This window comes from Jaculus jaculus, chromosome 6, assembly GCF_020740685.1.
Source record: "Jaculus jaculus isolate mJacJac1 chromosome 6, mJacJac1.mat.Y.cur, whole genome shotgun sequence".
Lineage (NCBI taxonomy): Eukaryota > Metazoa > Chordata > Mammalia > Rodentia > Dipodidae > Jaculus > Jaculus jaculus.
Window position 1 is genome coordinate 140,630,990 of NC_059107.1, and position 14,394 is coordinate 140,645,383.

Genomic DNA, 14,394 nt, shown 5'->3' on the forward strand with positions numbered 1-14,394 from the left:
GAGAAGGTCTGCCTCTGTAGCCAGCCAGTTCCTGGTGAGAATCCCCAATGACAGTCCCACTTTTCAGTGGAGGAGGAAAGGAAAAAAAAAGCTGTCTACTCTGTTGATGAAGGACAGGGCTTTGATCATTTCTGTTCAGGCTTGACTTGGCCGGAGGTTTTAGGTTCTTAGTCTCAAGTCAGCAACCTCCCTCTCTTTTTTTCTCTCTCTCTCCCGTAGTCTTTCTAGCATGCTGACACACACACACACACACACACACACACACACGCACGCCCTCTCAGTCTTATTCTCTCTCTGTCGCCCTTCCTCTCTCATTCCCCCTCATAGGTTCAATGCAGACAGATGAATGTCACAGCTGTAACTGAGGCACGGAGCAATCAACATTGTGGAGCCAATTCCCACGATGGTGAGTGGGGGCAGTGGAGGTGACAACAATGACAAGACCGTCCTTCTGACAAGTTTGAGGTAAGAAAATATTTCTGCCCTAATTCTCATACTTTTGTATCTTTGTGACTGAGAGAGACATTGTAATATAAAGGGAATCTCCGTAGGGAAATATTTTTTTCCACCGTGAATCCTCCCCTCCAGTCCCTAGCCGGCGAACACAGGTTCGCCGGGGCTTTGTGTTAGAATCATCGGAGGTGAGGTGTGAGCGGGACAGCGAAAGGGTGAGCTGCTTTTTATGTCTCTGTGGTGACATTTATCATGCTGTTAAATTTATATGTGGAATTAAAAAAAAAGGCTGTTTGATGATAGTTAGCAATGTTTTGTGCAATGTAGAGCTGTACAGAACCCAAGTGATGCCCTTTTATTCTTAATTTGTAATTATTTTTGTATTCAACTGTACTGAGGTCAGAGAGTTTTAAAAATTAATGAGATTCCCTGTGGAGTTCAAATAGTCATATCTATGTGAGCTGCTACAAAGAGACAAGATTCAGTCAGTATTTTTCTTTGCCATAGACTTGCCCATCTTACTTTGAATACACTCCATTTGAAATGCATATGCAATGTATATTAGTTTATGGAAGCTGATCTGATTTGGAGATTAGTCCTTATTTTTTGTTAATAGATACGAAGACATCGAGTGTTGACTAGACTGGTGCGATGACCATTGTGTGTGGAGATATTCCTAAAACTTCACAGACATTATGACAGCCATGGAGGATAGCTTATACTTTCTAGGAAATGACAAATAACTAATGAGCCACATGCTACAATAAAAAAAAAAAAGACCTGCAGAGGTGATTTCACTTTAAATAACATACAAATTCAGCAAATATTTAGGGTGAAACATGCTGACAGGAACAAAGGGGCAGTCTCCACATAGGTGAGAATTCTTTGTCAAAAAATTAGTCTAGAGCCTAGACTTAGGACCATAAGTGATTTTTTTTTTTAAATATTCATTCGTATCCCACAAAGATAATGTATTGGGATGAACCCAGGCTTCAAAGAAATGTACCAAAAACTTTCATTTCCCACAATTAAAACCATTGTGTTCCTGATACAAGACATTGTTTAATGGAGGGGGATTGAAAGCGGTCTGAATATACAGTAATCTGGGCTAAAGATTTTTTGTTTTGTTTTGTTTTTTATCCCCAGCTCTCCATTTATGAGATCCATTTGGGGCTTCCTGTGATATATTGTTATGTAAATACTGTGCAGCCAGGGAAAGCAGTGCTATGGAGATTCAATTTACTTTGAAAGTTGTTCATTATAGCACGGGTGAATGTTATTTATTTGATGTGATTCAAAGGCTGGAAATGACTTTTTCATTGTGGTACCTTTTGTAATGGGTGCAGGGTGATCTAATCTTTTTAATTTTGGCTTTCACACCAGTGGAGATGAAAAGAGATCTGAACTCATTTATCCGTTGCTAGGTCCTTCTGGAAACCTAAATTCTGTTCATGGTTGCTATGGCCAGTTTGACCTCAATCTCTGGTTTTGGGGGGGGGGGGTGGCTTAAGCAGTCTCCTTTTTCTTTCTTTCTTTTTTTTAAATTGAGGAGTATATACCTTGATTTTTATCCAAAACTGTAGTTGAACGTCTTTGTCTGTGAGTGGTAAATGGTACTGAACAATTCATCAGTTCTTACAAGTAAACACCTCTGTCCCACTAAAAAAATATGTTTTGTTCTGAGTTAATGGTATGGAACAAGGCTTTCTCCACAGACAGCTATCTTTTATTGTGGAGGGGCCAAGGAAACTTGGAGCAAAGTGGAGGAAATTGGCATTCAGTCCCTTGTCTATTAGCATTTCATTTGTGATGAAGCTGTAGGTGGACTGAGGATGCAGGGTTCAAAAACGTTTGGATTCCTTTTCTCTCTATCTGGGGCTGCCTCTCCCATTGCCTGGACAGTGTAAGTCAGCAGTAGTTTCTTGATGGTGTTAGCCTCTTGTTTTGCCAAGTGCTCAGGCACGCACAGTCAGCGGTGCTGAGGCTCAGCGACGAGCAACCGTTCCCCTTTGAGTTGCGACGAGCGAGGTCTTTGAGGGAAAGTTGGGTCCAATATAGGTGACTCCCAGGAGATGTTCTGCTTGGGTGCTATTTAATGGGTCCCAGATTTTCTTGCATTCTTGACCCTTGTTAGAAAAAAGCTGGATGATTGAGAGGCTATGGAGAAAGCAAGTGTTCAGACATGAGCCCTATTACATTCCTGTTCCCTTAAAAACTGCTAATTGATGGACGCTGCAGGGAAGCCACACTTTGCTAATAAGATGAGGGCAATGTAGATACTGAGAAAAGCATTTATTGCTTATAAGGACCCTCAGCTTCCTTCAAAGAGGCAGCTTTGTAGTGTAGGTTTTTTTTTTTTTTTTTTTAAGTAATATGATAATGGTTTCTATTCCAAATCGGCCAGCATAGAATGTCTTCGGAAAAATGGTATCCATAAGAAGTGAGACGCTCCACGAATTGAAAGGTAAAAATTTCAACCATTCCATGTACTTCTTGCGAGCAGCACTAGAAAACCACTAAGTATGGCTATTTAAAATTTGATTTTTTTTTTTTTTTTTAGTATAAAAGGTTTAAATGAAAGAGAGCAACTTAGAATTTTATTGTTAGCAATTCTCCAAGACTGCCTGGCTTTTGTTAACAAAATGAAATCAGGTGATCTTATGTTTTGTTTCAGCCTTGGGAAGATACAGCTTTGGATTTCTTTAGAGACAATCATCCTGGGGTGCAAGGTTGCACTGAAAATGATCTTTATTTTATGTAGATTTCATTCCCAGAATTGGTGATAAGTTACAAGCCAGGATTAGGTGATGTCAAAGGTCTCTTCCGGCTAGAAGGGTCTTCACAGAGGACCAGTTTTCTGAAAGCAGAAGTTAAGATGCCTCCTTTATAACTGCAGTTCTTCAACTCATGTTCAGCTCTCCTTAGTTGAGCAACCAACGAAAGCTCTCTGTTGCTTTGGACAAGTAATTAATTGTATCTGGAATTAATTTCCAAATTATCGATATTTTAAAGGTATTCTTTTAAACTGATCCATGAGTGCTTTGTTAACCCTGGTTTTGGAGAACTTAACTTACAGCTCCATGACTGAGGTCTCTTTACTTCAGGTCTTCTTGAAGGTAATGTTTTATGAGTGTTTAATTTCATAAGAATTATTTAATTCTAGGTATCTGAATTCAAATATTGCCTGGTATGTATCTTTTTATGTATATCAGTGAGTTTTAATATAAAATGTCATAAATTTCACATTGCGTTTTGCTTTGCTGTTATTGCAAAGGGCTTTAAGTGAATATTGGATAGCACTCAATTTCCTGAAATGATTAAATTTGCTCTGAAGAATCTAGGGAAAAAGCCTGTAATGACATTTTGATGGCTTTCATTTTAAGGTGTAATAGAAATTGAGTAAAATATTTTAATAGCTACTTTCTAATATCTCATTCCAGATGCAATGTTTTTATTGCTCATTCTAGCTTACAATTTTCTGGTGCTAATAACATTGGTTGGTAATTGTTATTGTGTGTGTGCGTGGCAATCATTTTATCCTTATGTAAAAATTATTTTAGAAAAAAATATAATGCATTTATCTCAGCTCATGCAAATGCATTTAACTCTTGAAATGAAAGTAAGTAGCTCCAGATTGCATCTACTTTAATTTGGCATTTCCTAGAGACAATTTGTTGGTGCTTAAAGAAAGGACTATTCAATCTAATAGCTTGCATTTCAAAGAGGAGAAGCAAAATGGCATGAAAGTCAGAGAAAGCTGAGAAAACAGAAGGAATAAATGCTATATGCTATCACAAAATTGATTTTACTTTGCTTCCAATGCTGTTTTATTTTAAATTTAGAAAAATAGATTAAGAAATGAATAATAATGTTCATAACTATGTAGATATCATAGCCATTTTATTGAATTGGTGAATGTAGATGTATAAGCAGACTACAGTTAGTATTACCAGAAACATCTGCACTTCAATTCTTTCAGGAGATGTATGCACAACTAAAGTTAATCATGTAGCTTTTAAAGAATAAAATCCTTTGGGAACTAAAGTTGTGACATATCAGATCAATTTTCATGGAAGTCAAAATGAAACCCTTATATCAATTTTTCTGTGCAAGTCATGCAAAACCAATAGCTCCCAAACTGCATTGTTCTCAATGCTAATTAGAAAATTTTAAATGCTATTTAACTTGCTGTGAGTGAATATTTGAAGTCAGAATATAATATTGTTGAATTAACACACTATTAGTCTGTTTTTATAAAAGTAAAATTGAGATCTTATAGCTACATCTAATTTATTTTTGTAAACAATACCCTTTTTCAAACACCACTGTCACACTGTTACAGAATTTCATGTAACTCAGCATGACTTAGTCCTTTCTATGTGCCACTATGCATACCAGTCACTTTACCTGTCATGCATTTATTTGGAACTGTTTGCCTGACTCATTTGTCTGAGTTTGGTGTGAAAAAATAGCCCTCAATTTGTTTCAACAGAGACTGTGTATGACATACTGTAAAGATCTGAGTTGGTGTTGGGAAGTTTTTTTTAAAGGGTATTAGGAAAATATGGATTGTCTTGGCAGTAATAAGTTACTTGTATAATTCAATTACCTTTCCTGCAGCTACCTTAGTCCATTTTCCCCAAATAGCATCATCTAGCATATTTATTATTGTGTTAACTGGCAGGGGAGGACCCTTCGTAGTTCATGAGACTATTGCCCCCAAGTAATTGCTCTAGAAGTTTGGCAAGAATGCTTGACAGTGTTTGATATGTGAGTTTGTATTTCATCATCTTTGTGAACCAACAGCACATTTTAACTTGCATGGCCATCAACTGGGAAACTTTTAAAGATGATACCAGAATGATTTAAGAAAATAAAAGTTATCCTGAAGAACTTGATTATATATTGAACCTCTCATTAACAATGTGATCAGACTTTGGAATGTATAAATTGTATTAATAATGTTTACAATCTGATTATCTCTTCTCCCGATATATTTTTCAAGAGATGGTTTGTATATACTTGTAATTTTCTTTTATTCCTTCTTAAGTGGCTAGACTTTGTAATTCTCAAATAATGCACCATTTAATATGTAAAACATTGCATCTTTAATAATATCTGTAAGCCATACATTTATGTCCTTAATGTTTCTTGACATTATTTAGCCTTGGTATATTTATCATGTGTAAGTCCTTGAATTTCCTGTATTTTTCTGGCAATTGAGTTCATAGTTCAAATGCAAATACTGAAATACACTAGTAGCCTAGGAGCTTCCCCAGAGACAGAAAAAAAAAAAGGCTACACACTGTGCTCAGAAAGATATGACCTATAGTTAATTATCAGAATCGTAAGGTGTTTAAGAGTTTTCTATAAATACTTAAAAATATTGAATTTCCAGGATATATTTGAAGAATTTAATTTGCTAGAATTTGCAACATAGAAATTAAATACATTATCTAAAAACATCTTCCCACAAGGGATTTAGAAAATGTTCACTCATTCACCAAACATTTCTTTAGTGTCTATCATCTGTCCATGTGCCACCATTACTACAGTCTCTTTTGTTTATTCTTTAAACGACTTAAAAATTTTCATATGTATGCCAATTTGGAAGAATGCATAGGTAAATCAGTTCATTTAAAGATTATCTTACTGATATAAATTTAAACATGCTCCTAAATGCACCATTTCCCTTGCCATTTAGACCTGTGACGCAGCAGACACTAAATAGGTTTTATTCTTTTGTGATTCCTTGCAGTGTGCCCTATACTATTTTTGAAGGTTTTTAATCATAATTTATAATTTTAAGGACTGATTCCCAATTCTGATTATGAATGACTAACACCTGTCAGCTAATGTACTAAGCCCCTTGCTTTAATATCACATCTAATCTTCACCATCCCTGTTTGTAGATGAGGAAACTAAAGTTTTAGAAGTTAAATAACTTCATCTAAGGTCACAAATCTACCAAACTGCTTTGATGACTTAAAGCCTAGGTCCTCCAGGTTCTGCTAATTTTTCTAATTACTCACCAAATATTATTGAGCACCTATGATGGCCAGCTGCTCAAAATAAAGTAGTGGGTATTACAGGCTTTAAAATATTTAGACTCATTTGTCCACATCTCTACCCTTAGAATGAAGGTGCCCCACAATTACTCTGATACTGTTCAGTTATTCCCTTTAAATCTAGATTCCCTTAAGCCAATAGGATACAATTATGAAGTACCAAACCTTTTTAAATCTCTTACCAAAGTGCTTCAATCTTCCTTTCCAACTACATCATGACCATTTCTAAATAGGAATTCTACACCAGAGGTGGATCTTCTCACTACCTACATGAAGTTCGTCTCATATTTTCTCTGAATACTTCTGTGCCTGAAATACTTTTACCACTGCTTTCTCAAAGTCTTTGTCTTCCAATGTCTGGGTAAAAGCCCATAGTTTCCCCAAAAGCCCAAGTTAGAAATAAAATCCTAAAATTCTCTTACCCACATTGATCATTTGACTCATAACAAATGTAATGTGAGGATAGATAAAGCTTCTCACATTTCTTTTGTCTGTATCTGGGTACATACCAACTGACCAGTTGGCAAATAGATCAGGAATCCAACAGTGGGAAAAGAGACAAAGGTAGAATGTGTAGGACTGGAGGGCATGGGAATAAGAGCTCTACTGCCTAACATAGAGAAGGTACAGTTATATGTTTGAGGCTGAGAAGAAGGAAGAGAAGGAAGGAGGCACTAGCAGGGAATGAGAATATGTGGTATTGTAAATTTAACCCGAGTTCTTAAAACATTTTAAATATGCATATTTTGTTTAGACTTGTTTAGACATATATGATCATCTTCACTTCCAAATATAGTTTTACTTCTTCTTGGGATAAGTTGCCACTTGTGTCAACACTGATGTTTGATACAGAATGGGTTTTGATGCTTGTGAAAGTCATGCAATATATTCTCTATTATCCAGGGCCACAATGTGATTGATGCTGTTGATGCTGGAAGTTGCTGGTTCTACTGTGCATATGATTTCTTCTCTATTTTCTGGGGTATATTCCAGTATCATAAAAGTCAATGGCTAGCCTCCTGCCCCAGGAGCTATCTTTCTAATCAGTATAAATATTTTACTGGTTAATTCTTCATGCTCGATTTTTTTTACCTTCAATGCCAGTCAAGTTCAACCTTGAAGGGATATAGTGTAAATCTCTCCTATTCACAAACAGCTCTTGGGGTTAATTTAATTTTGATTTTGTTGAATTGTATTTAAAAGTATAGCCTTGAAGCCCCAAGAGAAATACTTATGTCTTTGTTTCTGTGTGCTCTCATTCCAAGCTGTCAAAGTAGAAACTTTATTCCTTATGGAAATTCAGGTGAGTATTTCTCAAACAACTACTATATCTAACTTCTGCTTTGGAGCTATTCTACTGCCTATAACTCCCAGGCTTGCTAACATTGATATTAATATAGCTCTTAGTTCAAGAATGCATTACTATTGGTTAACATATATGCAGCATTCCATATTTTTCATTGTTAAAGCAAGCTGTAAAAGTTGAACATATTAGGTCATGTGTACCCTTTCATTTATAAGAGAACACTCTGATAGAAATGTCTTGTGTATTAGAAATTCCTACTTGTCACTTGAAATAAATAAGGATAAAGATTTGATCATGAGGCTCTGAGCTGTCCTGCTTTTATGAAACAAGGATGATTTCTGCAGTGTATTGTAACAGCAGCAACTGAACAGTCCACTAGTGTTCCAAAAATGAACTGGGCTCCAAATGCTTATCACATGCTTTGTTGATGTTGGTAAAATGCAGAGGCCAAGCTTGGCTCCCCGTTAGTTCCAACTTTCTATGGCCTTTTTATTCTGACACTAATTTAAGGCATGAACCTTGGCATTTAGCTATAGTGCCTGGTTGTTGGTATCTCACTGTCACCTGGGCTCACAAATGAAAGGTACAAGCAGACAACATTATTTGGCCTCAGTGATTGGCCATCAGAACATCTCACATGCAACTGGAAGTGAAACCATTTGATCAACCAGTTTTCCCAAAGCAGTCCCAATCCATTAATTTGCTTGAAAAAAAATAATCCCCCCACCCATGAATTAACTGCTTCTAAATCCTTGACCCCCTCATGAGTTTATATTATACAAATTTGGCAACATTGCACATTAATATGATTATACAAGTATAAGGGATACCTTGTAAATATGCAAAGTTAATAACTCATTTTCTCAAAAAAGTACAAAAACTACTTTTGTGAGTTATGTTTTGTAAGTTGGCTGTGGACTTAATATGCTTAAAAATAAAGAAGGCTGTAAGTGACACACAGATAATACCATACCATTTTTAGGCATGTTATATGATGATGCTGTTGATCTTTAAAAGAATTCCACTTGGTGGCATTTACAAAATTAGTTTCATGTTAGCAGCTTTTAATTACAAAAAAAAAAATACAGAGAATGGTATAAGTTTCAGTGGCAGGGAAATCACTTAAAAGGTACACATTGATATAATAGCAACAGGAGATCTATGGTGACTCTCATCTGATGTTGTGCTAACCTTTTATAGCAAGAAAATGGCATAGAATAAAATATCTGTATAAATAGGGATATAATTTTAAAGATTGAGGAATTTATTGTAAGCCAGGTGTAGGAAGATTTAAATCCACACTTTGCTGGTCCTTATATTAATCCCAATAAATCAGTGCAAGGACAGCTCATGTACTTTAGTTCACCCAGACATCAAATGGCCCTGTAATATTTATAAGCATCTTACAGTCTTATAGTTGCTTTGATGGCTTCAAGTTTCCATTGGCTAGCTACAATAAGACATGTGGGCACATATGGCAAAGCATTCTAAAAGAATACAGCATTCCTATATGACTTGAAACATTTATTTTCCCTTTTTAAGTGAGATAAACATGAGTATCACACATGGCCTTGGTAACTCCAGTGATATCTCTTCAATCCAATAAATATTGTCACAAATTTTAGATAGATTCATTCACTCGATTAGCCTATTGGTCTTTTCTTCCCTCTTTCTTATCTCACCAGTGTTGCTAAGTCCTTATGAAGGATTTTTACAAAGAGAAAATGTGATCTTTCCCTCATCAAACAGATATAATTGGAGAGAGAGTAAAAGAACCTTAAAGAACTAATTGGACAATATAATGAAATTACCATTCAGCAATCATACTTTAGTACTGGGAAGAGAATGCAATTTCATCACAGGTACAAAGCAATATTAACAATCAAGATCAAGCTTTTAGGCTCAGAATATTAATTCTTATCATTTGTTGTGAGGACAATGATAAGTATATTAAGGAAAAAGAGCAATTCTCTAAAATGGACTTTAGGCTTTTTAGTTGACTTCATGAACAAAAACACAAGGCGTTCATTTAATGAGAAAGTAACTATGTGGTATGCGTAATAATTAAATGGCTCCAAACTTCCAAACGTCTTACTTATTGAAGGTTCATAATAAAAGTATGCTTCTCTTTGGTATGGTATGTTGGGCATTGAGGGGTCATTAGAGTTTACTGTTATTATAATTGTACTTGATAACATATTTATAAAATGTTTACATGAGTGTAAATGGAAATAGCTTATAGTTTTATTATTGCTTTTGTGTCTGTCATTTGAAATAAGTTACCTACCTTCCTGCCTTGAGAAGAAAGACTTACATATTATGATGAAAACTTTGTAAAGCTATCTTTAAAGTCAATTACACAGTTGTGTAATGGTCTGCCTATAGCTTCATCCTCTGGCAGACATACTATACATTTCTTACTCACTAAGATTAAATATGTATTCTAAGTAAAATAGAACATTCAACTTTTATTTTGGGGCCAGGCATGGTGGTGCACACCTTTAATCCCAGCTCTCAGAAGGCAGAGGTAGGAGGATCACCTCAAATACAAAATATTAGGATTTTAAGGAAAGACTTTATATTTTATGTGTTTAACATTTTTAATATTTATATTTCATTTTTAATATAGATGTTGATTATAGTTGTCCAAGAAAATCAATGTTTAATCAGCCAAAAATGTTATAACAGTTCACACAAGAAAACTTATAGTTTCATCTTTGTTGACCTGTGTGTTGAAAAGCAAAAACCAGTAATGACTTTATTCTCAACTCTTAGCTTATAGAGTTTGTACTGTGAACATGTTGGCTATTTTTATCTTCCCTGCTCAGGGTGGAGAAGAAATGGATAAAAATGTATGTACTGGTTTTTACCAGACATCTCTGATGGATGATATATGCCATGTTTGAAGCCGGGGAGGACCAGTATCATTTTATCGATGGTAGGGAGTGGGTGAGACAGGGAAGAGGTTCTACAGCATGGAGTAAACTTCACTGTGAAGGGACTTATGGACTTATACCAAGCGCATCATGGGAAGAATCAGACATGAGGATGGTTAATGAGAACCACATGCAGAACAGGTGGTGGGTTCTGTCAGGGTGTGACAGCTCCACATTCTCAGTGTCTGTAAGAGACAAGGTTCACTGTCCACCTGTCTAAGCAGATGCTAACAGCAGAGACATGACACACCTCCTCCCTGTGACTTTGAATGCTTTTGGGGTACTCACATGAGGAACCCTCTATAGTGATGTCTACTCTTAGTTATACTACTTTTTGATAGCCATTTGCAGAAGGCACCTTTGAGTTCCATGTGCTATGAAAGGTATGGTTGAGATGTTCTTCATTGGGATTTCATTCCTCACCTCTTTACTACACAGTGAGTGATCTGGTACATAAAATTAGCAACAAAAAGCATTATTTCTAGCCTGCCTCTCTCTCTCCATATATATGTGTGTGTGTGTGTGTGTGTGTGTGTGTGTGTGTGTGGTGTGTGTGTGTGTGTGTGTGTGTATAAGTATATGCATATATATATATATATATATGGTATTTGAAGCAAAGAGGCACAAATAAAAACAAACAGCAACAAAATATAAACTATAGCAGCAAAAAACTCGAGAATGTCATAATATTATACCCTAGAGAATATTGTAGATAGTTAACTTTGTAAATCAGAAGAAATGAAAAAATGTAGGAAAAAAATAAGGTAGTGGTTGAATTATCAATTCATAGATTCTTTTAAATATATTTTATTTTTATTTATTTGAGGAAGAGAGAGAGATAGAATGAGCATACCAGGGTCTCTAACCACTGCAAATGAACTCCAGAAGCATGTGCCACCATGTGCATCTGGTTTATATGGGTACTGGAGAATCGAACCTGGGTCCTTAGGCTTTGCAAGCAAATGTCTTAACTGCTAAGCCATGTCTCTAGCCCTCAATTCATCTAACTTTAACTTGATTGCTCATGATGTTCAAGGCCTCCTCCATATTTAACCTGAATGGGTTTTAGAGCAGGCATCTTTTTCTTTCATTCACACTTTGGAGGTTGGTGTCGCTTTATGGGATGTCAGCACGGTGCTTATTCAAAGAAAGCTCACTGTGGCATAAGATGCCCACTACCATCAAGGTCTTTGCCCTACCATGTAGCTCGCTGACTTACTTTGAATAATTGTGCTCTTCATGGAAACCATACTATACTAGGCTTCATCATGGAATATTTAAATATGAAATCCAACTTATAGCATTGTATCAGTGTCCAGAAGTTCAGAACAATTTTCTCATACCTCTGATGAATTCATTTCTTGTTAGTGGTCAATGCAATTCTGAGTATCATATGTGTGTTCATTTGTCTAGGCTGCATTGGGAGGTTGTTTTATCCACTTTTGCATTAGAGATTATTGCCTTTTTTTGAGGGCATTTGGTGTTTATTAAATCCAATACTCTGAATTTGAGCCTACATTTTGAGGCTAGTGTTTTTGGAATGGAGGCAACTTTGTATAATGGTGTTTGAGGATCCTCTTAGCTGTTGTCTCCTCTTCATGGTTACTTAGAGGCTCAAAGAGAAACAGCAACCTCTGTGGAATAAAGGGAGTGGGTTTCAGAAGCAAAACAAGTCAGATTGTAATCTCAGACCTACTATTACCTTGGGCCGTGACTTAAAACTGTGACTCATTCTCTGCTGTAAAATAAGTTATACTATTCAGGGGTTAGAGAGGTGGATTAGTGGTTAAGGCACTTATCTACAAAGTCTAATCAACCTGGTTTCATTCCCCAATACCCATGTAAAGTCAAGTGAACAAAGTGGTACATGCATCTGGAGTTTGCTTGCAGAGGCTAGAGATCCTGGCATACCCTACTTTCTCTCTCTCTTTCTCTCCATTATTTCTTTGTCTCTCTCCTTGCAAATAAATGAATAAAGTATTTTTAAAATGTTATACTATTTTGGAAACATTTTCTGACCATTTCCATGTTACCCACTTTAGCCATATGTGGTGAGGGCTAACCCTATTCCCCAAAATTTACAAATTATTTCATAGGAATTTGTGGCAATGAAGAACATGCACCCTAAAATATTAAGTAGTGGGTCTTCTTGGGTAGCCCTTTTATTTTAGTAGAATTTGGCTTAAGAAAAGTACTCTTGGGGGGGGGTCAAAGCTATGTACATATATTTAGTCGGTCTCTGAAATGTTATTTGGCTTAAGGCTAAGTATAGGATTAAAGCAACACTGCAGTGTTAACACTGTAGTATAAAGCTTCACTGTGAAGTTCACCCACACTGCTCTATTACATGCTGATGCTATTTGAGAAGAGGGTCTGTGAGTGGTCGTGGAGGCCTGAATGCTATAAGAGCTGCTTTCTGTGTTTTCTTTCGGAGATGTTGATGGTACTCTCAATGTGGTGGGCATCACTCCTATCTTTACTGAAAGCAAAGATAAATATCTGTTGCATGAAACTGAATCCACGTCTACAAGGCAATTTTTATACTTCAGATGAAGAGTGGATACCATTTTCAGAAGAGCCTGCCATTCACAAGGAATGATTTTGTAGGCTTATTTTTTTTTTCTATCTGTGATATATATGACATGGTAAAGAAAAAAAGAAGCTGTGACAATGACTTACTTGGAAAATGTTCATTCTACTATGGTTTTATCTGTGGCCCATTCCCTGGACTTTTCAGACACCAGCTTCCCCTACTTCATCTTCAGGCTCTTGAAGTCTGTGGGATGCCCAAGTGTGTATAGAAACTCAAAAATAGCCCAGACCCTTTGGTTAAGAACAATATGCCAGTTTTCTCCTCTTCCTTTCATGTGCTCTCTTGAGCTCACTCATGCCTGATGTTCCAGTTGACTTCAAAAGCAAGTCCATGGTTGGATTAGCATCACAGAACAGAGAGCAAGGTAAGGAACAGGTTTAGAGCTTTCCAGGCCCCTGAGGGAAGCAAATGGAGTCAAGCTATGTGACTATCACAATGATATGTTCATTTATGTCCCTGTGGACAAACAGGTAAATTTACATATTTCTTCCTATTTTCTGTTTTACCATTAGATTCTCTACATTTTAAAAATTATGACTGGATACTACCCAAGAAGGTGGAGTTGTAGCTATAAGTCATGCACTTGAAGTGTCAAAGTCCAATAAAAGAGCCATATATATAATAAATTTGTACAGAGAAAATGTTACTATAGTCATAGAATATTCATATCATTGGGTAATTTTAAGAATTAGAAAAAAAATAGGGCATCTGTTCTCTAACTGTACCAAAGAAATTGAAGCTAAGGAGTTTTTGCTTTCTGGATATTTCCAGCAAGGTTGTCTTCTTACAGAAAGCCAGATATAATCTTAGCTAAAGGTGGAAAAGAAGAATATTGTGAGCTGAAGACATCATCATAAACTCAGGGCACATGTTGGGAAAGTGTATAGAAGTAAGAGAGGAATGAATGGTTGGATGATATAAGCATTGAGATGAATTTCAGAGGCCTAGAGACTCCTAAGAGCTTATCACTGAAGAAGACTTAAAGCACACCCACCACAGCTCAAGGAATTTTGCAGAAGAGGGGCATAAAGATTGTAA

At 36.2% G+C, this 14,394-nt stretch overlaps 1 long non-coding RNA gene across 1 annotated transcript in view; it reads left to right on the forward strand.

Annotated features, from left to right (window-relative positions):
* The first annotated feature begins 356 nt into the window (after nucleotides 1-356).
* The window catches only part of LOC123461682, a 99,156-nt gene continuing 85,118 nt past the window's right edge, over nucleotides 357-14,394 (forward strand). Inside the window, exon 1 of the long non-coding RNA XR_006637789.1 lies at nucleotides 357-465. This is a non-coding gene — a long non-coding RNA (uncharacterized LOC123461682). The remainder of the gene's footprint in view (nucleotides 466-14,394) is intronic.